This window comes from Protopterus annectens, chromosome 7.part0 (assembly GCF_019279795.1).
Source record: "Protopterus annectens isolate FY-2018-M chromosome 7.part0, PAN1.0, whole genome shotgun sequence".
Taxonomy (NCBI): domain Eukaryota; kingdom Metazoa; phylum Chordata; order Ceratodontiformes; family Protopteridae; genus Protopterus; species Protopterus annectens.
Window position 1 is genome coordinate 660,536,800 of NC_056739.1, and position 24,905 is coordinate 660,561,704.

Genomic DNA, 24,905 nt, shown 5'->3' on the forward strand with positions numbered 1-24,905 from the left:
TGGCGTCAGTCTAATATATAAATCTGTAGGCCTGAAAACACCCTCAGAAGCCGGTGCCTGCACAGCGGCTCTGGACCCATCTAAGGTAGAGACATCCACAGGTACCATAATTGAAGCATCTCACAGCATACTGGACTCCGAATGGGTCTCAGTAGAGGCCTGTGAATCAGAAGTAATGGGTACCAGGGGCTGGGAAAGCGCCTCACTGAGTACCGGTAAACCGACGACTAGCGTAGGAGAAGCGTTGCCATCGGTTTTGGACCTCGATGGTCTGTCTCTGTTTTTTTTTTTTGCATTTTTTAGGTATTCTGATAGTCAGATTGCTAACTGATGACATTTCTGGATAGTTAAATCTTGAGCCAAAATATTTAGAAGCAAAAGTATACCGACGTTTAATCATGCGTTGATTAAATTTAGCACAAAACCGACAGCAAGGCACGTTGTGGTCAGGGCCTAAGCAAGGAATACAGTACAAATGAAAATCCTTATGAGGTATTTGCTTCACACAAGTAATGCATTTATTAACTTTTACTGACATCAGTAAGGAGCAAGAAAAAGTTTTCCCAACAGGGTACTTAGCTTTTAGTTGAAGACTTCGGTTCTGAAACTCGAAAACGAAAATTTCAGGAGTCGGCCGACCGGCACTTGTGAACTGCTTCTGCTTCAGGCACCACGTGGCAAGAAAGACTGATGTAATGGCGTCGGCTGCATGTTTTATACTCCTGATGACCTGATGTCATGGAAGAAGGGACAGCAACCGACGCAGGACCCAAGACTTTGTTAATCAGGCCGACTGAGGGCAACCTGCCAGCAGATTACCCCAAATGTAATGACTGCAACAGTGAAACACGAAAAACATCTTATAATTTGGTGCTCTGATATAAATTTTGATTACTTATAGTAACTGAGGAATATATTTATTTGGATTTTGAAAGCACATACAGATGCCACCTATAAACAAAATAATGTTAATGTCTGTGTGACAAAGGTTAATTTCTAGTAATATGGGGTCCTGAAGGATTATACAAAACAAAGGTTTAGAAAAGAAAGAGATAGGGTGACAGGGAGCATCCCTTCCTAGTACCTGTAGAGGTCTTACCAAAATGGGAAATCTGTCAAAAATCAATATGAAAGTGAAGAGCGTACCATATGAACCTTCATAATTTCAATATAACTATCTGGGAAGGTAGATTCCATTAAGACATCAAATAGAAAGTGGTATGCACTTAAACACATGATTTTTCTGATATGCATTGTGTACACCCATACTTATTACTGGTTCTCATATTATGACATGAGATTAACTTTAAGAAAGTATTGATGTCTTTAGTCTGCCTCACATCTATGAAGTCAAACTGAAATTTTGAGATGTGTCAGTTGGCTATAAGAAAGTTGTTTAGCCAGTGCCTCGATAAATATTAATATCTATATGAATATTTGATATAGAATGGTAGTGCTTTAATTATACATATGTTGAATACAATGAGACTATCCTCCATCTGTGTGTATAGTAACTACCTTTTCATATTAATGATATGTCATTTGAGCTGTGGCTCAGTTTTAACTAGCTAAAGATGGCACACCTAGCATATTTTGCATGAACTTTAGGTTATAAAACATTTTCTGTTTACAACCATGCAATTATTTGAGTCTGTGCTCAGCAGCTGATAATGAGGTAGCTTTACTTGAGTCAAATGTCAGCTATAGCTCATTGTTGAACTATAGGATATAATTCTTGAGAACAGATATATGTTTCAGTTTGCATTTTTTCATATATTGTGTTTTACTAATTAAGAGATCTCTGACCATGAGTCTGCATGTATGTCTTCTAATATCAAGTCAATCGACTAACTACTTGAGTTGATGGTTCACCCATCTTTCCTTACTCAGTCAAGTATCTAATGTCTGATCAAACATCTCAGATTATTTGTGAAGAACCTTAGTGACATCTATATCGAACTGTTCTAAACTCCTATCATCTGCGCATTCAAGCACAGATGTCTCTATCACATTCAGCATCAGACACAGTAACATCTGACATTGTTACTGTATCTAATAGTACTTGTTCCAGTGACAAACCAGTATTAACATCATCCATAGACTTATAACAATATACTTTCAAACTACTCATTCTTGCATGGTTCTGCATTGTCCAATACTGTCTCTAATATCACTTCTTGGAAGGGACCACCATATAATGCCCCATGAAAAGAAACTTCCAGGGTCTTGTTCAAGCTTATTTTTCCATTTATTTTTGCTTTTATCTGTTAAGTGTACAGGTTAATTAACTCAACTACCCATTTCAGAAAGGGTTTGGGTCATTAAGTAGTACCAGCATGTTGCTCTGTTTTAATATATGATGATACAGAGAATTTGCAGAGAGCTCCAATTGTCTATGTAAATACTAGCACAGGTCTTCTGAAAATAGGTCATAACTCAAAAGGAATTAAACAGCTCATAATAAATAAATTAATCAATGAATAAAAAACAAATCAACCTGATCAGCAAATGCAAGCACATAAATAAAAGAAAAAGTATCACTGGGGCTGTACTTGATCAGGTATATTTTCAATGGATTCCGATAATAGGCAACACATATGACAGTGAATGTGCCTGCCTATTGCAAGACATGCGGCATCTCCAATTGAATGTCCTTCTGTGTTATAACAGCATATATAACAGGCAATCCATATACAATATGAGGATGGAATGGGACAGGTGAGAAAGGGTGAGAAGCTAGGTAGTGATGGAGGACAAGTAGAAGCTAAAATGCACTTGAGCAGTCTACTCAGCCTTATGTGTAATGTCAGTTATGTATAGGTTTTTCCAATGGTAAATCACATGAAAGATACCACTTTTGTGTAGAAGTCATTGTTGATATAGCCTATAGCCCAGTAAGGTGAAAGTAATCCTTCAGACCTCAGCCTTTTCATGTCAACTAATATTTTTCAGAAGCTGGATGTGGAGTTTGTCACATGGAAATGACATGAGTAGTACAGACGTCCATGGTGTATAACTACTGGTACCTTCATAATAAATGCTTTGCATTTTCCATGCTGTGTGTGTGTGTGTGTCTGCGTGTGTCTGCGTGTGTGTGCGTGTGTGTGTGTGTGTGTGTGTGTGTGTGTGTGTGTGTGTGTGTGTGTATGTGTGTGTGTGTGTGTGTATGCATTCGTGTGTGTGTGTGTGTCTGTGCATGTGTGTGTCTGTCTGTGTGTGTGCACGTGTGTCTGTGTGTGTGTGTGTGTGTGTGTGTGTGTGTGTGTGTGTGTGTGTGTGTGTAAGTGAGTGTGTGTGTGTGCATGTGCACGCGCGCATGTGTGTGTGTGTGTGTGTAAGTGAGTGAGTGTGTGTGCATGTGCACGCGTGTGTGTGTGTGTGTGTGTGTGTGTGTGTGTGTGTGTGTATCCTATTAAACTTGTCCTAAAAGTTGCTTTTTGTTTGTAAAATTAACCTTCTGTCAATAGGGGTGATTGTGGCTTGACCAAGGCAAACTTGCTGTATGTTTTCTTAGTGTAAATATGAATGTGGTGGGTATCCCAGAAGCACATCTTTTCTATTAGTTCTGCAGATACGATTCTGTATTTTGGTGGAGCCCACTGTAATTGTATGTATTGATATATGTGGACATGTGCGTGTTTGTGTGTACATGTGTTTAATAATTGGTATGAATTTGAATCATATAACAGGAAAACTATTGTTAACAAAGATATAGCATTTCCTAAGTTAATAAATTATACAGTCCAGAGTTTTAGGTGCTAATGCTGATGAAAAGCATTACATAATATATCGAATATTATTTTCAGAGCCCATCCAGGCATCCAAATTATTTTCAAAAATTAAAATGAGTTGACATCCAATTCCACAACCTTGGGATGAAATGAGTAATAAAGTTACATCAATGTTACCCATACCTATCAACTGTCCACATTTTTGCCTCATGTTTTTGATCTGTTCCTCATAAAATTTGTGATTTTCTGGCAAATCACTGAGGATTTCATTCACAAAATAACATGTATTTGAATTTAAAACTTCATATCCTTCAGAAAATGTAAACTTGTCTTTCTAACAACTTTGTATTTTTATAAGAGAGGTTTTTAAAATCTGTCCCTATTTTTGGCCACTTGTCTCCCAAATATTTTAGGCTTTGTCCAGATTTATTGCACTAAGAGGTTGAGAAGTATAATGCTAATGAAATTATTATATTTATAACTCAGTGTATTTGAATTCAAATTCAGATTTAAAAAACAAACTTTTAGTGATTCATCATCAAAGACTTTATAAGCTAAAATTGTCTTAATCCTGAAATGTCTATAGTGCAATGTAAAGAAATTAATCTGTTTGTATAATTGAAATGCTTAATGGCAGGCATACATCTAGTAAATATCGTCTGCACAGACCCCAGATTTTCTGATTGTTTATGCATATATACACAAAAGGAATTTAAATACTCAAGTACAGATCTTACATGAGTAATGAATAACTGAACAATATATTGATCATTCCTTAATGAAATCGATTTCAATAAGAATCCCAAATTCCTCATAGCTCTTGATATGATATTCTTCACAGGATTTTCAAAATATAACTTATTTGTAATGGTAACACCAAGATCTTGGTACACATTGACTACCTTAAGATTAACACCATTTAAAAAGTGGTTTATTTACTATAGGCATGTCAAAGTCCATCACTTGACACTTACTAATATTGAATTCCAGACCATTATATTCAGATCAACTTGTAAATTGAGACAAAAAATGTGTAGCATCAATTTCACTGTTAGAACAGCAGTAAAACCAACTTTGCAGCATCTGCATATTTATGTATCTAAAATAAATTGTTCCAGGGAGCCATGGAAAGAAAAATGAAGTTAAATAATAAATGCTCAGGTACAGATCCGTGGAGAACATCTTGTGGAACCAGCAAATACACAGATTTGATGTTCTGACTTTAATACCCTGAGTAGGACTCATAAATCAGTTGGTAATCTACATTTAGTAAATGTGGGAGGGGCATTACGAGACCCATATATGCAAAACCAGCTGTTAATTGCTGTCAGTAGCAATGCTGCCTCATCTTAAAACTCAGTAAGATTAGTTAAAGCTGACCTCTCAGCAGAAAAGCCATGTTGACCAAGGTAAATATATTAGCCCTGGGATTCAATAATGCCTAGACTAAATGTATACTAACTGTATACTGTTATGAGTGACCAGACAGCACAGACATAAGTTACACCTTCTTCCTCCTAATTTTACTTTTCCTACTGATATTCTTGCAGCTTTAAATACTGACGGGAATTCATAAAGGTTATCACAAAGTACAGACTACATGTACCCTTAGTGTAATCTTCAGAGTGAGTAGAAAGCTCAAAAATGTGATAAAGAAGTTCTTGAATACTAATCATGTACACTTACTGCAGGCTTTATTGAATCTGGTCCTAGGGCTTTATTTGGGATGTTGATGAGATGAATCATCCTTCAAAACACTTGCTTAATAAAACTGTCAAGTTAACTGGTGTATAGTTTTTGACATAAAGTTTATTACCCTTTTTAATTTTGGAGTTATGGAAGACTGTTTCCAAGATACAGAGAAAAAAACTTAAATAATAGTCCATTAAAGATATGATATAAGATGGGGATTAAAGCCCAATGGATTTTATAAAGGAAAATTCAAGGAATGTTGTCAGATCCAACTGAGGTTTTCTTTTCTCTTTTATCCACTGAACTATAAAATATGTTTTCAGTAAATGAAGGGCAAACATCAGAAGTATATAACATTAATTTTGTATTAGCTAACAATAAGCTGTGATTAATCTTTGCCAAACTTGTAAAATTCCATTAACTATGTCTGTATGAAAGAGCTCATTTGTTTGATAGAGTAAATAAGGTTATCCCTTTATGTGGTTCATGCTCCTATTTTGTGTATTTTGGAAATGTTATGTGTTGTGGAGCGTAGTTTATCTTGGAACTGACTATTTTACTTTATGATATATATGTTTATTCATATGTATATGAATAGTTGTATTGCCCTTGCGAAGTGCTACAATGACCAAAGGCCTATAGTTGCTGTATTTTATTATCTGAGACTTACAATACTGACATGCAAAAGTTCAGAAAATCTATTTTGTGACTATTCTACAATTTGGCAATGTGGAATCAGCCATACCAGGAACAAAGGCATTCTTGATTAGTCCATATAAATCTCCTTTTTTTTTTTTTTTGCTGGACATGTGCCACAAGGCATCTATTATTATTGTTTTTATGAAATGAGGCTGTCCATTTCAGATTCAATGATTTCACTAAAGTGATTGGAAATAACAGAAACTGATTATAAAATTAAAATCAAGATATAAGCTGGAAACTGATGACTAACTTTCAGGGATTATTGAATAACAAAAAGATTATTGAAGAAAAAAAAAATTTCTGCTTTTACTGTATTTGTGTTTCTTCCTACTTTATGTTGCTTTTGCGTCATCTTAATAGTACTCAATTGTATTTATTACTGCTTGGTGTAACTCATTCTAAGCCTTTTAGTTTAAGCATTTGGGCTTCAAACCAGTTGTTTTACATTAAGAAGGTTTGTGGTCTGCACTGTAGTGGCAGAACAGGTAGCGTACATCCTTCGAAGTTGGGAACTGCTGATTAAGGGCTCAGTGTCTGTTATTCTAAAAGTGTATTAATTCTGGTTTAAGCACTTGGGCTTCAGGCCAGTTATTTTACATTAAGAGGGTTCATGCTCTGCACTCTTGTGAGAGGAGAGGCTGGACTCTGCCCTTCTGAGCTGGGGAATTTCTGGTTAAAGGCTTATAGTTCCTGCATATTTGAACTGCTTCTTACTGAAATTGGTACACCTTGTTTGTTGTAGCATAGACTAGATCCAGGCCTGCTGAATCTAGCTTTGTTTGTATGTTTGTTGTTTGTTTGCTTGTTATTTCCCTGAAACGCTAATTCCACCTAAAACTCGGCTTTTCAGTGCTTCTGTGGATCCCTAGTGATATCTGCATTGCTTACTGTACTTATTTCCTTGTTTCACTTGAAATAAAGTTACTGTTTGTCGTTTTTGCATTTAAGTTACCTGTAACACATTGCATTTAAGTTACCTGGCACTTGCTCACTAAAGCAATTATATAAGTCAGCACTAAAAAATTAAAAGCACTACACCCTCACAAACTCCCCTTGAGTACCTTGTTCCCCATTGGCCCTTTTTCCCAATTGGCCCTTTTTTTTCAATTATAAAGGAATTCCCAATACTATTCTAGCATGTCCAAAGGTCAGTTGTCAAGTTCCTCTCCGGTCCAGCTGGAGAATCTGGGAATCTTGAGGCAATGTTACAACTGCCTCATGTACACAGACAACCCTCTCCTCCTCCCAACAAATTCCAACACATGTGAGAGATGCAACCATATAGCCAAACTGGAGGCTAAGCTCTCTCAACTCAGTACTGGCATAACCAGTCAGGAGGAGAAGGACACCACACTCACTACAATTCCAGTCTCACATAGACCTACCACGACAGCAAACCAAACACATAAACACACAAAAACATACTCGGAGGCTCTAAATAAAAATCTGCCTAAGCAGCAGAGACCTCCAAAGCAGACACCCAAGCAACCGCTACCCCAAAACAAAACACGTGCAACACATAGCTCACAAAGCCAGTGTGCCGAACAGTCACAGCCCTTAATGCTAAACAACACACCTGATACACTTGTAATAGGTGACTCTATCGTCAGGCACACTGAAGTCCCGCTCACCAGGCTGAACAAGGAGAAGATCACGGTGAGCTGCCTGTCGGGCTCTAGGATCTGCCACATAACACAAGCACTCAGGTCACTCCAAGGCAAGTACAAATATGACTCGGTCATTGTCCATGCTGGTGTGAATGACCTGAGACGTACTTCCCTGGACTACATGAAAAGAGACATAGAGGAGCTCTCTGAGCATGTAGCCCAGGTCGGTATGACCCTGACCTTGAGTAGCATCTTACCCTCACCAAGAATGATGCCACAATATAAAGACAAGATGATCAATTTCAACAATTGGCGTAAGTATTGGTGTCATTCAAAGGGGATCCAATGCCTGTCAGCCTGGGATGACATGCTTGACAAGCCACGATGCTTCACTAGGGATGGCTTGCACCTGTCACCCCTGGGCTTTCGGATATTGGCAAAGGCTCTTGCTTCCCCCGTAGTGCCTTTTTCAGGCAAGGCTCAAAAGACAAACCCACCTCCATAGGTATCACAAGGGATAAGAAACTAAGAGTAATGCTACTCAATGCCAGAAGTCTAAACCTCAAGATGCACGCACTCGAAACTCTCCTTAGGATGGAGAACATCGATATCTGTGCAGTAACAGAAACCTGGTTCAAGGCTCCCGAGAGCACCCTAGCACTACCAGGTTATACCTCATACCATGCTTTTCGGCCCCAAAACTTGGACCGAACCACAAAAGGAGGGGGAGTATCAATATTCGTCAAAGATATCCACACCTCCAGGTTGGTGGCACAGCACGAAGCATCAGAGACTATCCATGTGCAACTAACAGTGGGTAAAACTGCCTTCCAGTTTATAGCCTGCTACAGACCACCCTCCCAAACCCAGGAACCCCACTCGGCCTTCCTGAGAACACTGGAAAATGTGAAGGTCTCTCCAAACACCATTATATTGGATGACTTCAACTACCCAAACATAGACTGGAAGCATTACTCTAGCTCCAACACCCTAGCCCAAAGGTTCCTAGAATTTATAAACTCAAATGCTATGGAACAACTTGTTACCACTCCCACAAGAGGGGAAAACATACTGGACCTGATCATCAACAACATTGCGACTCTATGCTCCAGACCAGAAGTGTATCCCTCATTGGTAAGATCAGACCATAAACTAATCTCACTGGATATCCATCCTGACCCCACCCCCTGCCCAGAAAACCACAGTGAAAAACTTCTGTAAAGCAAATTTCACAGTCTTCAAAACCGAGGTGGACTCCTTCAAAGCCCCCGAGCCTGTGGAAAATATGGCCCAGACCGCAGAATCCTTTATAAATGCATTCTATGAACACTTTCAGGAATGCATGAATCATGCAATCCCAAATAAAACCAAGACCCAATCCTCCAAAGGCAGACGTCCTGTCTGGTGGACCCCAGCCATAAACAAACTATACAATAGAAGGAGGAAGCTACTACATGATAGAGCAAAATCCCAAAAAGGGAAGGCATCTCTGATCAGTATTAGTAAAAAACTACGGGCACTCATAAAATCGTCTAAGGCTAGCTTCGAGAGAAAAATTGCACAGGACACTAAGGATAATCAGAAAGTTGATAGCAATTTCTCATTTGACAACCACGTGGCCAAAGTGGTTAGAAAAACATTTTATATAGCCCACCTAATCATGAAGGGATTCACATCTAGATCAGGGGAGGTCATCGTGCCTCTTTACTCATCCCTCATCAGGCCCATAATTGAGTACAATGCCCCTTTTGGGATGTACCTTACCAGACACCTGCAGCAACTGGAAAGACCCCAAAAGTACCTCACCAAGAGGATCAAAGGGCTCAAACAGATGCTATATGCTGCCCGGTTAAAGAAACTCCAGCTCTACTCAGTGGCATACCGCCTGCTCAGAGGCGATCTGTGCCTGACGTATAAAGCCATGTCCAACCCGGAATTAATGGACATGCTGCACCTCAGAAAATCCAAATCCCATTGAGTTACGCACTTGAGAGACTTGAACCTCAGCACTGAAATAAATAGGACATGCTGGAGGGACAGATTCATAACCCAGAGGCTCCCTTCACTCTGGAATAAAATCCCAGTCCAGGTTAGGCAGAGTCCCTCATTGACTCTCTTCAAGAGGAATCTTGATAAGTGGATGGGAGATCGTAGGTTTACCCCGGGTATCACTTCTGTGTCACTGTTAGACAGAGGCACAGTATACTAACCTCGAAAAAGGGCATAGCAAAATTAATTTAAAATGGGTGGCGAAAGCCAAACACACTCTGACTAGGCTTATAAATGCCCTAGGGCAGATAGCCTAGTATGAACCTATGAACCTATGAACATTATAAAGAAAGCATGTTCATCAAATATCATGTTAAGGCAAGTTCAAAGTAGTAATGATGTAAAAAAAAAGCTTATAGGTATTTTAAGCTGTAGGTTTGTATGACATGCTGAGTTAATGTCTTAAAATGGTGTTGTTTTATGTGAAATGTTTTCGGTTAGTAAAACAACAAACAAGGAACCATAATTTTTGACGTAGAATGTATTATTTCTGTCTGTTTTTTCCTGCAACAATCACATAAGATGCAGAAGTGCTCCAATCAACAGAAATGTAAAAAATGCAGCCACATTTACTTCTGTAAAGCTTTCAGAAAAGAGATCTGGACATACTGAAAAATGTGACAGTGTGTTGGTCTTTTTTACATTGAGTGAACATCAGCAGAGATGTGGTACAGGATGCAGATGAAAACAAAACTGTAGAAGTGAAGCTACAAGGAAATGCACATTTTTTTATAACAGCTGTAATATAGTTTAAAAGTATTTTTTAGAAAAAAATGAAAACATTGTTTAAAATAAAGTAACAATTCTGGGGAATGCAGGACTATATAGCTCATATCCTTGATTTTAAAATAGTGTGTTTATTTAGAGAATTAGTCTATGAATCCAAAAGATAAATGTGAAGTATTCAAAGTCTTAATCCCATCTGCCCACTTCATCTTCCATCAATAAGTAAGAAGAAAACAGGTAAAACATTCAGCTCAAAAGGTAAGAAAGAATATATAACCATGGCATAAAGCACAGATATCCATAGGGTCAGTATGCTTTGGAGGCAGGATATTAAGTGAGCATACTAAACTCTCATTCCTGGTATTTAATAAGATGACATGCGTTTCAGGTTGTGGTTTTAACTAAAGCCTAGAGAAATCAAAATGGATTAATTTAGATGTGTAACATATGGTTGAGACAGAAGCGATGTTCATGCATGAAATACATCACAAGCAATAAACGAACTAAAATGATTCTAATGATATTGAGATGCCACTAAACAAAGAAAAAAATGAACACTTGCTAATTATACTTAAATTGATCAGACATATTCTCTCATTACTAAAATACACAAAGTTGAATTTGCATAAAGTATGGAAATATAATGGATAGGCACAGAGATGCTAATCATGTTTGAATGTAATACTGATAGAAGTATAACACAAATAGTATGCATATAATACTACTCTGGAATATTCGTCTGTATTATGCAGTATCTAGCAAGCTGCTTAGGTGTACATAAGAAATACAAAATAAATAATAAATTTGTTAATAAATATAAACAGTTCTATTTTTGGGTTAAACTAGGATGCCAGTGTTTGATACATTATGTAGGTGAGGCTGGGTGCTGAGTACCCCCCGAATGACACTGAAGTAATTCCCTTCCTCTTCTTGTAGAGGAAGCTACATTTCCAACAATCCAAATTTACTTTGCTATCATCTCATGTTTTGCACCTCATCACTAAATGCCCATTTTCAAAGCTGAATCATCATCTCTTCATACAGTGGAATAATCCTTGAACATACCTGTATTAAATAATATCAAAGAAAGTAGTTATATGAAATCAAACCTCCTGGTGCAACAGGGGAATGTACTTATCTAGCATTTGTTAACAGACTCACATATGTCTTATTACTTAATACTGGTGACAGAGATATATATGTATTTAGATAAAAAGATGCCAAATGTTTTCAAAGTCAGATTGTCAATACAATTTTAAAGATGTCACATAAGTTCCTGCATTTCGTTAAGCTGGACTATAAATGAGATCCTTACGACAGTACCCTTAAGAATTTGTTAAAGGTGTTAAAATCCTTACCTCTAAGTACAACTTGATTACTCCTTTTGTTCCAGCTGTGCTATGTCATTATTAGCATTCTCTCGCTTATTACCTTCTTTGCTTCCCAGTTTGTTCCTTGAAAAGATCATATTAGAGATTATGTATTTTACATTCTTTGACAATTATTACGAAACAACGCAGCATATTTGGTGTACAATTAAAGAATAATAGACCTCTCAGACTCAGTACCCGAATCATAGGACCTGCACTGAAAATGGTTAATTATACAAGATGATTTTTATATGAATCAGATCTTTTTCCTGGACGAAGAAGGGATAAGTAATGAAATCAAAAGTATGTTCTTACACAGGCCTTATATACATCAGGCACATGTTTGTTTAACTATGTATCTATCTGCCTATTTTCTGTCTATCTGTTGATCCCTCTGTTTATATATATCTATTCATCCATCTCCACCTATTTATCTTTCTATCTGTCTATCTATCTATCGAACTATGCATCTCCATTTTTTCCTGTTTGCCTGTATCAAACTAGATCAGAAATAACCAACGATCAACCCACCAAAAAAAAAGCTAACAAGAGTGTGCAAGGTATGTTCAAAATGCATCTAAAATGATTCCCACTACCAAATAACTCAATAACACAAAATACACGCCATTCCATAAACAGAAGAACATACAGTTGCAAACTGAACCGAATCTATCACATACCTAGCTTTAAAGTGTTTCCCTGAAAACAGAATGCCTGTGCATTTAAGATAGAGCACACTCACATACATGTATGTACTCATACATATTTCACTCAGTTTTCAAAAACATATTTGTAAATGGAAATTTCTTATCTGTGCATCATGGATGTCAAAGTGCATATTGCCTAATTCAAATTAAAGACAACTGTGGATGCAGAAAAGAAAATGAACATGTCCCTCACTCTCTCCAAAAAGAATTTGTATAACTGGATGGGGAACATAAATTCACTCCTGGAGTACTGCCCAATTCCCTTATGGACAGAGGCAGTCTACAAAATGGCTCAGGGCTCCAACAACCAAAGACCCACTGCCCTGATACTACCCCATCCCATATCTGTTGAATCAAGATATAATATTGTCATATCCTGGGTATTATTGGCTAGGCTAGCAAAGACTGTTGTGCCATTAGTCAAGTAATCACCTGTGAAACATTAAATTAAGCAAATCAAGGTTTTATAACACAGAATTTAAGTTTACTTGTCAGGAAGCATAAGCCATCTTTTAGGACCATTGGTTCATACTAATCTATTGATTAACAAGACCATTAGTTGCTTGGCCACAATATCCTGAATCAATGGAAGCCATTGACATGACTGATTTATATATTGTTTCATCCCCTTTCAAGTGAAGGCTTGAGGAGCCAGGATAGATGCAGGATGTATTAACAACTGCCCATCTTTTCATTCAGGTTATGCTTAAAGGGGTCTACAGTTATTCATAGAATGTAAAAAACAACAAACGGCTAACCATCAAAATCAATCCATCAAACGTTCACTTCAGCAAAATTGTGAGATGAAGAAAGTAACTAGTTGCCCAAAACTTCCCCATCTCACACATCACAGTATTTCAAATCCACACAGGTGCCGGGCTTCACCCCCACACCCACCATCTATATATATATATATGTATATATATATATATATGTATGTATATATACCAACTCCTAGATCACACTACAGTGGGAAAAAGGGTTATTATACTAAGGTACAGCTGTCTTAGAATTATTAAAAGTAAGCAGCACATTTAGCTTCCATAGTGAGGGATGTGAGGCAATCACACCCAAAAGAATGCTTTAATGTTGTGACAGCAACTTTCAGAATTCACTGTTTATAATATGCTGATGAATACATCAAAAACTAGGCACATGTGATTTGGGAGACATAAATTGAATGGTGAATATTTAATACAGCACACAGTGATTGAAACTGTAGAATCATTTAAGGACCTGGGTATATGGGTAGATTCAGCTATGAGTTTTTCTAATCATGTCAACCAATTGGCTAATGATAGTTGCAGAACTATAGGTTGTATAAAAAGATTTATAAAGTGTAGGAAATCAAAAATGATGAAGTCATTGCTTGTTAGTTACATTAGATCCAACCTTGAATATGGAAAAACAATATGGAAATCCTATAAGAAAACAAGCATGAGTAAACTGGAAAGAGTACAGTAGAAATATACCAAGGGCATCTATGGATGTGAACATTTAAGTTATGAAAGACTAAAATATCTGAACTTGTATAGTGTTTCTTATAGATATCTAAGAGGAGATCTTATTCAGGTATATAGGGCATTTGGAGACAACTACCTCTAGGAATGTTTGGGGTTATCAAAAAGTATTAGAGAATCATCAGACAACCTATAGGAATGGGAAGTGTACTAACTGGTTCTCTGACAGAGTAGCTGATGCATGGAACAGACTACTAAATTACATTAAAAAAAGTACTAGTTTAGATATTTTTAAGAACAGCCTGGACCCTTATTATGGAAACAAGTGATGTTATGTGATCCTATCTCGCCTACATTCTGACTGATGGGTTTGCTCCGACTCGGCACGCTTATGCTATAGAGCGAGGCCTCTAATTGGCTGAGCTATCTTTATCCCAGGATGCACCACCACTCATTCCCCAGATCTTGTTTGCCGCTATCAAGCTTGGACGTGGTCTCAACATTGGCTGGGCTAAGTACTAGTTATTAGGCTTTTCCTGTCACAAATTTCTTTTCCTTGAACCCAAAAGCTGTTTTAACAGCTATTGTTGATATATTGTTATTATATTTGTGTGTTTGGCGAATTTGTGTGACTAATTTCGTGAAATTTTTAGTCAGGGAAGGTTTCCCGTTTCAGTTAGAGGGGCCTTCCCCTGTTACTTTACTGTTTGTGTAATTTCTTGGGTCAAGTACCCGTTTAAATTAGAGGGTCTTGACTCCCTCTATCTATCTTTTACCCTTTTTCTGTCAGTATACTGTTTGCTGTTAGTGTTTAAAATAAATAAATAAATAAATAAATAAAATAATTTATATATATAATTTTTGTTAAAGTTGTATTCAACTGTCTTTGACTAAAGGCTTAGTGTGTTTTCGCTGTTGTGGGTTCTTTGGCAGCAGTTATGTCGAAAGAACACAAACCCTCCGGGTTTAAGAAATGCACGAGGTGTGGTTTCAAAATGTCCATAACGGACGACCACGCCTCGTGCGTCTATTGCTTAAGTGCTAAGCATTTGCAAGAGTCGTGCAGTGTGTGCCACGCGTTCTCTTCAAGAGTCCTCCAGGAGAGGAAAAACAAATTAATCCTCAAGGGATTAATCAAGCCTTCTTTTGAAGAGGCGTTGTCTTCCTCTCCGTCTCCTTCTAAAAAGAAGAAAGCATCAGCTCCGACCAGTCAGTCGGAACCGACTGCTAAAAAATCCAAGCAGACTTCTCCATTGGCTCCACGGACTTCGGAGCCGAGGTCGGAACGGTCTGCCTCGATGCCTCCAGCCTCGACCCCTCTGGTTTCGGAGCCGAGGTCTGGGGCATCGAGAGGTGGGTCACCGTCATCGGCTCCACTGATATTGGAGCCGATCAGGGTTACCGGCTCAGACTCTTCCCCCTCGGAGCCGAAGTCCTTATCGGCACCGAGGGAAGTTTCTTTGAAATCTTCCTCGGAGCCGATAGTTGTTGAGTCTTTTCGGAGCCGGTCCCCGAGCCCTTCGGAGCCGATGGAGAAATCGGTTCGGGCCCGATCGGTATCCTCTAGGTCATCCAAGATGTCTGATTCGGACATCGACAGGGTGCTCCTTCGACTCTTCCAGTCTCCGGTGTTCCAAAAGCTAGTTTCGGCTCCAGCCCATTTGGCTTTGGAGCCGATGGTCCACTCCCCTGCTGTGGTTCCTCCTCCAACAGCTTCAGCACCATTGGAGCCGGTGATGGTGGAACCTGTGGAGGTGTTAGGGTCGGGCCCGACCCTTGCTCCAACTCCGGCTCTTGGGTCGGAGTTCAGTACACGGACTTCTTCCTTCGGCCCTGGGGGGGAGGCTTCGGGATTGATGCTCTCGGTCCCAAGTCTCCCTCTTGGTGCGTCGGCGGCGGGGGTACCGTCCACTGTCGTGGCCACGGAGGTGGGACCCTCCCAGGATTCTGGTGGTCCCGCCTTCAGGGCTATGAGGAGCGCTTTAGCCAAATCTTCCTTGGCTACCTCCATGGTTTCCCCAGCTACCTCCCTGCATATGGAGACTGGGTCGTTGGCAGTCCCCCTGTCTTTAGACAGCGGAGCCCCAGGGCCTCAGGTTACCCCGCTGGGGTTTCTCCCCCTCCTGGAGGTCCTTCTGAAGCCTCTTCGGAAGAACCCCCCAGGAAAAGGTCGTGCAAGAGGAAGCACGTTGACTCCCCTGATGAGTCTTTGACATCCGACACCGATCTCGATGATGCAGAGGGGTCCCCTAAGTCGTCCTCGGAGGATGTCTCCTTTGCGGACATCCTGGAAGCCCTAAAACAGCGAGGCGGCTGGCAGTCCAAACCTCCCTCTGCTGATGAGTCGGTGTTCCTGAAGGCCTTCGGGGCTCAGCCCTCCGCCTCCTGGGTGTCTCCGCCCTTCGACGAGCTCCTGGATTTGATCTGTCGAAGGGCGTGGGAACACCCAGACTCTGTGGAACCGGTGCCTGCTCGTCCGAACAAATTTCTCTCGGCCCCCCCCCCGATAGAGAGTTCCTTACTAAAGGTGTGGCTGTAGATGCTTTGGTTGTGGCATCTGCTACCCAGCAAGATGTAGCAGAGGCTTCTACGTCCGTCCATCCTCCTAATAAGGAGTCTAGGAGCATGGATCGGTACGGAAAGCGCACCCTTAGTTCAGCGGCCTTTACACCGAGGTCCTTGAACTACCTGACGCACTTTACCAGATTTCAGAGGGATCTGATTAAGGAGCTATCCGATACCCTCTTGGGTAGCCTGCCTGAGGAGCTGGCCCAGACGGTTGGCTCTCAGCTGGCTACAATGTCGTCCATTTCGAACTCGTCCATGAGGCTCATTTCGTATGCGGCCGAAGGAGCGAGTAGAGCGGCGGGTACAGGCATTGCTCTACGGAGACAAGCCTGGCTCCGCCTGTGTCATTTCGCGGAGGCCTTTAAGTCTTCATTTGCCGACGCCCCCTTTAATGGGTCCTCCCTGTTTGGACCCAAGGTAAAAGACACACTAACCCGCTTTGAACAGGAGGGTAAGACTCTCACTGCCGTAGGGGCACGATTTTCCACTCCCTTTCGGCCTTATCCCAAGGCTAAAAGAGGAGGGAAAATGTGGTTCCGTAGATCTCAGAAGCCTTACTCCTCTCAGCAGGGGAGTTCCCCTTCCAGAGGCAGAGGAGGGGGAAATTCATCTGGAAGACGCCGTCCGAGAGGCGGCCGAGGCCCTCGCAACACTGGAGACCGCGAGTCCTTTCGTGGCTCTTCAGCCTTTCATAGTCCCTGAGGGATTGCCCAGCTGTGCTGCTCCGGAGCCAGTCGGGGGTTGTTTCTCGAAGCACCTGAAGGCCTGGGAAGGGATCACTCAGGACCAATGGGTGCTTCGGATTATAGCCGGAGGTTACTCCATCCCATTCTCTCACCCCCCCCAGTCCAAAAAAATCCCGGACCCGCCACCCAGTCAATGGGATACCGCAGCCTCAGAAGTTTCAAAGCTGCTGCAAAAAGGAGTCATCCAACCGGTCCCCGCAGACCAGATCGGATTAGGGACTTACTCAAGATTCTTTTTGGTGCCAAAGACCGGGGACTTGAGGCCCATTTTGGACCTCAGCATCCTAAACCGTTCAGTCAGAAAGTCCAAGTTCCGAATGGTCACTCTACAAACCATTCTCCCATTGCTGGAGAAGGGTGTTTGGATGTGCTCCATAGATCTCAAGGACGCGTATTATCATATCAAGATACATCAAGCGTCCAGGAGACATCTGCGCTTCAGCCTAGGAGGCAGTCATTTTCAGTTCCGTGCGCTGCCCTTTGGTCTCACCACAGCCCCCAGGGTGTTCACCAAGTGCTTGGCAGTAGTGACTGCTCACCTGAGAAGTCTAGGATTCCAGGTGTTTCCGTACCTAGACGACTGGCTCGTAACTGCCACCTCCAAGCATCTACTTCTGCGGAGCCTACAAACCACTATATCACTGGGCAATTCCCTTGGAATCACCTTCAATTGGCCAAAGTCTGTGTTGTGGCCATCTCAAAGAATAAGATTCATAGGGGTAGAGATAGACTCAAACCAAATGCGGGTCTATCTACCTACAGACAGAATTCAAACCATACAAAATCAAGTTCGAGCCTTACTTCCCAGGTCCAAAGCCCCAGCCAGAATGGTCCTGCAGCTATTGGGGTCCATGTCTGCCACGGTTCTTCTAGTCCCCTTGGCAAGGTTGCACATGAGAATCCTCCAGTGGCTTCTTTCAACTCAGTGGTCCTTTCAGGAACTCCCTCTCAATCACCTCATATGGATCACGGAATCTTGCAAACGGGACCTTCGCTGGTGGCTAGTGCCCTCCAATTTGGATCAGGGACGACCCTTTGTTCTTCCTCCGGCGGCTACTTTGACCACGGACGCCTCCCAGATGGGGTTGGGGGGGGGCATTCCCTGGGCAGGTCAGTCCAAGGCAAATGGCACCCGGAAGAGACTCTTCTTCATATCAACATCCTAGAAATGAGGGCAGTACTCCTGTCCCTTCAAGCCCTTCACGATTATCTCCCTCATGGCGTAATTGCTGTTCACTCAGACAACATGTCAGTTGTCTGGTACCTGAACAAACAGGGAGGGACCAGATCCTATCCTCTTTGCAGAGAAGCCATGAGAGTTTGGGAATTGGCAGTCTTGACCAAACGCTTCCTAGTGGCTACTCACATACCGGGCAAGTCCAATGTCATAGCCGACAGATTGAGCAGAACCATCCTCTCTCCTCACGAATGGTCTCTGAATATAACAGTGGCAAGTCAGATTTTCAGCGAATGGGGAGTTCCGTGTTGCGACCTCTTCGCGACTCCTCTGAATGCGAAGTGCAAACAATTTTTCTCCCTAACCCCGGCTCCGGGGAAGAGCCCCGTGGACGCATTAGTCCATCCTTGGCCCACCGGCTTGCTTTATGCCTTCCCTCCAGTTCCTCTCCTCCCCAGGGTGATTCAAAAGGCGTCTCTCTTAGGGAGCAAAATGATCTTAATTGCTCCTTACTGGCCTCGTCAAGTGTGGTTCCCCTATATCCGGAAACATGCTCTGGAAGGTCCATGGTTCCTGGACCAGGTCCCAGACCTACTGGTTCACCAGTCGGGACTGTTTCACCAGTCCCTACACACCTTGAAATTGACGGCCTGGCTCCTCCTCTTCCGACAATAGTCAGGAGTCATACACTGGATCCAGATGTTGTGCACATATTATCTTCAGCCCATAAGTCTGCTACGAAAAAACTGTATTCGAGCAAATGGAAAAGGTTTGCTATTTGGGCTCAACTCCGGGGCCTGGACCCCATTTCTATTCCCGTGGCAGAAGTACTAAAATTTCTGACCTCTCTTTTCAATCAAGGCTCTTCAGTTTCTACCATTAAAGTACAATTGGCAGCAATTTCTAATTTTCACAAATCCATAGACCCACCTTTAATGAGCAACAGATTGTGTAAGACCTTCTTGAAAGGTGCTGCTCTATTAAGATCTCCGATTTCTCATCCTGCACCTCCATGGGATCTCGATATAGTGTCACGCGCCTTGACTTCTTTCCCCTTTGAACCGGCAGCTACCTGTGATCTAAAGTTTCTATCATGGAAGACAGCCTTTCTGGTGGCGATTACTTCAGCCAGAAGGGTTTCAGAGCTTCAAGCTTTGTCAGTGAAACCCCCGTACTTGGTTTTTCATACAGACAGAGTATCCCTCAGACCAAATCCTTCTTTTGTTCCTAAAGTTTGTTCTACTTTATGCTTACAACAATCGTTAGAGCTTCCATTTTTTTTCCCAAAATACTCTAACAAGGTGGAGTTTATATTCCACACACTAGATGTCCACAGACAGTTACGTTTTTATTTAGATAGGACCAAACAAACAAGGAAAACAGATCAGTTGTTTGTATCCTTTGCAGAAAATAAATTGGGCAACGCTGTCACAAAGGTCACTATTGCCAAATGGATCAGGGACTGTATTACTCAAGCTTATATTTATTCTAACAAAGAGCTTACCACCTCTGTTAAAGCTCATTCTACAAGGGCTATGGCTACTTCGGTAGCATTTCATTCTAAGCTTGCTATTGGTGACATTTGTGCTGCGGCTACATGGTCTTCCCCGCACACCTTCATTTCCCACTACAAATTAGATGTGGCATCTAGAGGACGAGCTTCATTTGGTTCCACAGTGCTCAGGAGTGTTTTCCAATGAGCCACCCGGGATTTAGGTGCTAGGGATGCTGTCCCATCAGTCAGAATGTAGGCGAGATAGGATCACATAACATCTTTTAGTTATGTACTCACCATAACTTCAGATGTTTGGGATCCATCTCGCCTACATTCCTAATAACCCACCCTCCTTCCCCCTTCCTTGGAGATCAGAGGATATCAGAAGGTCCGAATCCTGTTGTTTCATCTTGAAACATCTAACAGTGTTATATAACCAAGTTGTGCATGTGTGCATGAATGCGGACAAACAAGATCTGGGGAATGAGTGGTGGTGCATCCTGGGATAAAGATAGCTCAGCCAATTAGAGGCCTCGCTCTATATATAGCATAAGCGTGCCGAGTCGGAGCCGAGGGATCAGCTCCGAACCCATCAGTCAGAATGTAGGCGAGATGGATCCCAAACATCTGAAGTTATGGTGAGTACATAACTAAAAGTTGTGGTATATTGACAGGCTAGAAGGGCATTAATGCCCGTGCTTGAAATATTTGTATGCATGTATGTATGTTTTATAGTTTGACTGCAGGACCTGAATGTTCAAAAAATAAAATCTACTTCTCAGTTAGTCTTAGATTTTACTTTCTGAATTTTCATGTCCTGCAGTTTCAGGTCCTACACTTGTGGCACGGAAACCTTCAAATCAACATGCAGTTCCAGAAATGCAAAATATTTATCCATGACAAATAAAAGATTCTTTATAAGCCCTTAATAAAGAATCATCTTTTGTGTACAATATTTTCCTTATCTAACATTCCTTATCTGCATAACCATAGCTGCATAACCTCTGCAAATAGCAAGAATCCAGTCATCCAAGGTCTAAACCTTGAAATGACAATGAGAGTCTTAAGTGTGATTCCATTATCGTGGTTAAAACATCTCTTCTAATTACATTTCACCATCTGATACATTTTCCAAATGTAAAGTAATGAATACATGGCAAACACTTGCATCTACTCAAGGCATAATGCCAGATGCAACACTAAAAAATACTGTGTTTTCTTCCATTCTAAAAAATGGTCTGCCCAAAGGCATATGCTTTCCAAAATAATACTGAAATATATATCTTAAAGCATCAAGAAGTCTCTTAATCTATTTCTCATGATTTTGGTCACACATTAATAACACCTTATGTAGTGAGCAGTCCCCTTGAACTGTGACACTGACATAGTTTCATTTTGTCATGAACAATAATTTCACACACTGACTGTGTACACATTCTTTTAGGACAGACAGGATATGGGCACTGCCTATCACAGGATGCTATAAGGATGGTCCAAAAAATGAATGCACTGAAAATGGTTAAAATTTGTTATGGTAGTCTAACAGATGTTTTCTATAAAGAATATATATTTTTACCATTGAGACAAATGCTCGCATAGATTTTTATCACGTATTAAAAATTGTAATTGCTTTTGTCCCCGGGCGTTCACTGAAATGAATAATTTGTGGCCCATTCAGACTTTCTCGGTTGTTTTTGTTGTTGTTGTGTCTTTCGGCTTTTCCCGGTTAGGGGTCGCCACAGCAGAACTAAGGTCCGCTAATGATTGGCAGTAGATTTTTATGTGCCGAGTTGCCAGCCCTGACGTACAACGTTTAACGAAGGAACACCCATTCACGCATGTCTACACACACAAGATGCTCTAGCTGAGAATTGAACAGGACAACATTGGTAAAGTAAACAAATATCAAACAAATAAATAAATAATAAATAGATAGTATTAAATCTGCTACTGTATCATTCCAATAGGATTTGGTCACTTTTGCTATTTTTCTTCATGATAGTGGGATAAAAGTAGGTATGCTGGGAAAAAAATATTCATATGTTGAAGCATTCCATTCAAGAGCCTGTTTGATACTGAAAATGTAGCTTTCCATTGATGGGAGCTGTGCATGCCCTACATCCAAGTGTTACATCACTATCCAGGCTAGGCTTCCTTTCAAATCCAAAAGTAAATTTAAACCTTACTGTGAAAAATGTCTTTTACAAATAAAGTGACATTTTTGCATGCGTTCATAGGGTAATGACCACTGGTTGTGATACTGGGGCTATGATGACAATAGTCACTGCCGAAACAGGAGGGCAAAAGAGGAGCACACCACATCAGTAAGGGTATTTCTCTCATAGTATCACTACATACTCGCCTAGAGGATGTCAGCCCAGCATATCGGAGAGGGGGGTTAAAGAGAAAACCCAGTGAATGACAGTATGGTAGCTCCAGCTATTTCTGTTAGTCTCCCATTGTCATCATGTAACCTAATAGAAGAAAGGCCTTCTCACCTGAAAGGATAAGTCCCACTAAGGAAATGGAGAAGTCCCACTTTCTTCCTAATGTGGTGACCCAGAGGGTATAAAGAGCTATAAGGAAGCTACAGATCTGAAGTCAGAGGTAGCTGGCAGAAAAAAAGACTTGCTTATTAAAACGTACAAACTTATGTTGTGCTAAGAGATTAGGAAATGAAATAAACTAATGACATTTTACTCAGTATGAAAAATGTTTTGGAAGGAAAGGGTAGACATGTATGTATGATTGCTAATGAAATGCAATAATGCATTTAGCAACATAGGATTGTCTCCGTACAAGAGGTGATGATCCCTCACCAATCCTTAACTGGTTTACTATCTTCCCCCTTCCTTGTAACCTTTTCTGGAAAAAATAAAATCCTCCAGTGACTTAAAGAGAGATATTTGTTGATCCAACTTTCAAACTGTATAGTATACAAAAGGCATCTACATAGTGTATCAACATATATGTCCCATGATGATGCATCTATTATATTCATTTATTTTGAAAATCAACTAAAACATGGTATCTCATTCTTATTTATTCAGTATGAATTACAGATGTGAAACCATAATCAAAGGCCTCAAGTTTTGTATATACAAAATAGATGATTAACTACCAAGTAAGATAATGCTGTGAATGAATGATTCTTCCATTGCAAATACGGATACACAAGAATTAAACAGCCTGCACTGCGAAGGCAAAAGCCAAAAAGCCAAAAAGCCAAGTAGACATCAATATAATCCTGCATCATGTGACACACCTTTTGGACTCTGGATAGTGTGGGACATTAAGAGACAAAAAAGAGCTGTTTAGCTTTGAATACACAGAAAACATGCTGGGGGGAACATGTTAGCAATGAAACACTGTAAGTCTAAGTCAGATATGAATATATAAACAATTGGATATGTTATCTCTGTATGAAAAGAACTGTGTGAACTAATTTTGTGACTATAACAGCAAGAAAGGCAACTTGAAAGAAAAGATAAAAAAGGACATGCAACTGATTTAATTTATCTTGCTTTAAGTTAAATAAAACTCAAGAGAGTCACAGAAATAGATACAGCAAGTGGAATACATTCAGAAATGGACATCATATGATTTCAAAATATAAATTATTGCAAAAATAATCAAGTAAGGGGTTCAGGCGCCTAGGCAGCAAGACATTTCCCCATGGTACATTTTATGGGGACACATGGCAGAAGTGACATTCAGCTACAGAGAAATATGTCTGTTGTGAATTCCCTGTGGACAAAGAAAAGGGCACAGTGTCATGCCCGCAGCTTTAATAATCACGTACATGGGGATGGAAGAAGTAGTGAGTGTTGTGCCCAGTGTACAGTACATGCTTATGCAGCATGGAAGAAAGCTTACAAGCTACTGTAGTCATGTTTATGCTCTAGTATGCTTTTTAGTTAATGTTCCCCAGACCCAGTGAAAGTCGTAGGGGTTCACACACACCAATTATAAAGGCACTGCCCATTGTGCACTGCATTTGTACTGCCAGTGACATGCCCACTAACCAGCCTGCTGCTGACTTCCATACTGTCTGCTGTCTCATGTTGCCATGGGGACCATGGGTATTATTTTCCCACTGTGCATTTAGTTATTGAAGTTGTAGGCATAGGACCACATTCTCTTTGCCCACAGGGAATTCACAACAACCACATTTTTCTGCAGGTGAATGTCACTTCAGCCATCTGTCTCCAATTAGATGTACCACAGGGAAATGTCTTGCTGCCACAACACTCAATAATTCTTCTGTCCCCATGTCACTTTTGCCATGTGTCCCTGTCCCTCAAAAAAATGTACCACAGGGAAATGTCTTACTGCCTAGGCACCTGATCCCGTATTCTCTATATCAAGTTTCCTTTCCGATGTAGAGATAATTACATAATCTTTACTGTATTTTCACTCATTTAAAAGTCTCAGTATGCGTATTTATCACTTGTTAAATGGGTAGACACTTTTACGGTATTACTCAAGCCTTATAACACATATACCTATACACGGACATGTGAAGCTTGGTTAGAATATTAGATGTGAGAGTGTTCAATCTCGCCTTTGTTCTTACACATGGGTTCGGAGCCGATCCTCGGCTCCGTGCCGGCCGACTGCAAGCTCTGCATCGAGAAGAAGCTCGAGGACATCTAATACCCACAATCCCCCTCTGCCTTTACCTCAGATCTAGTTTGCCGCTGCTGCTTACGCATCGCTGGAGACTAGCTCGAGGCTGTTCAGATAAGATTTTTTATCTATTCTGTACTAATTTTCAGAAAATTTCTTTATATCTAGTTACTTAAGTAAGAGTAGGTGTGTGAGTGTCAGAGATTCTCGATACTTAGAATAAGTTAACTTGTTAACTTTCGAGTT

The 24,905-nt window shown here is 40.7% G+C and overlaps 1 protein-coding gene across 1 annotated transcript in view; it reads right to left on the reverse strand.

Moving 5' to 3' along the window:
- LINGO1 (leucine rich repeat and Ig domain containing 1) overlaps positions 1 to 24,905 on the reverse strand; it is a 1,562,525-nt gene that overhangs the window by 620,383 nt on the left and 917,237 nt on the right. The window contains exon 2 of the mRNA XM_044077220.1: positions 11,866 to 11,961. The gene's annotated coding sequence lies outside the window, so the exon portion shown is untranslated. The remainder of the gene's footprint in view (positions 1 to 11,865; positions 11,962 to 24,905) is intronic.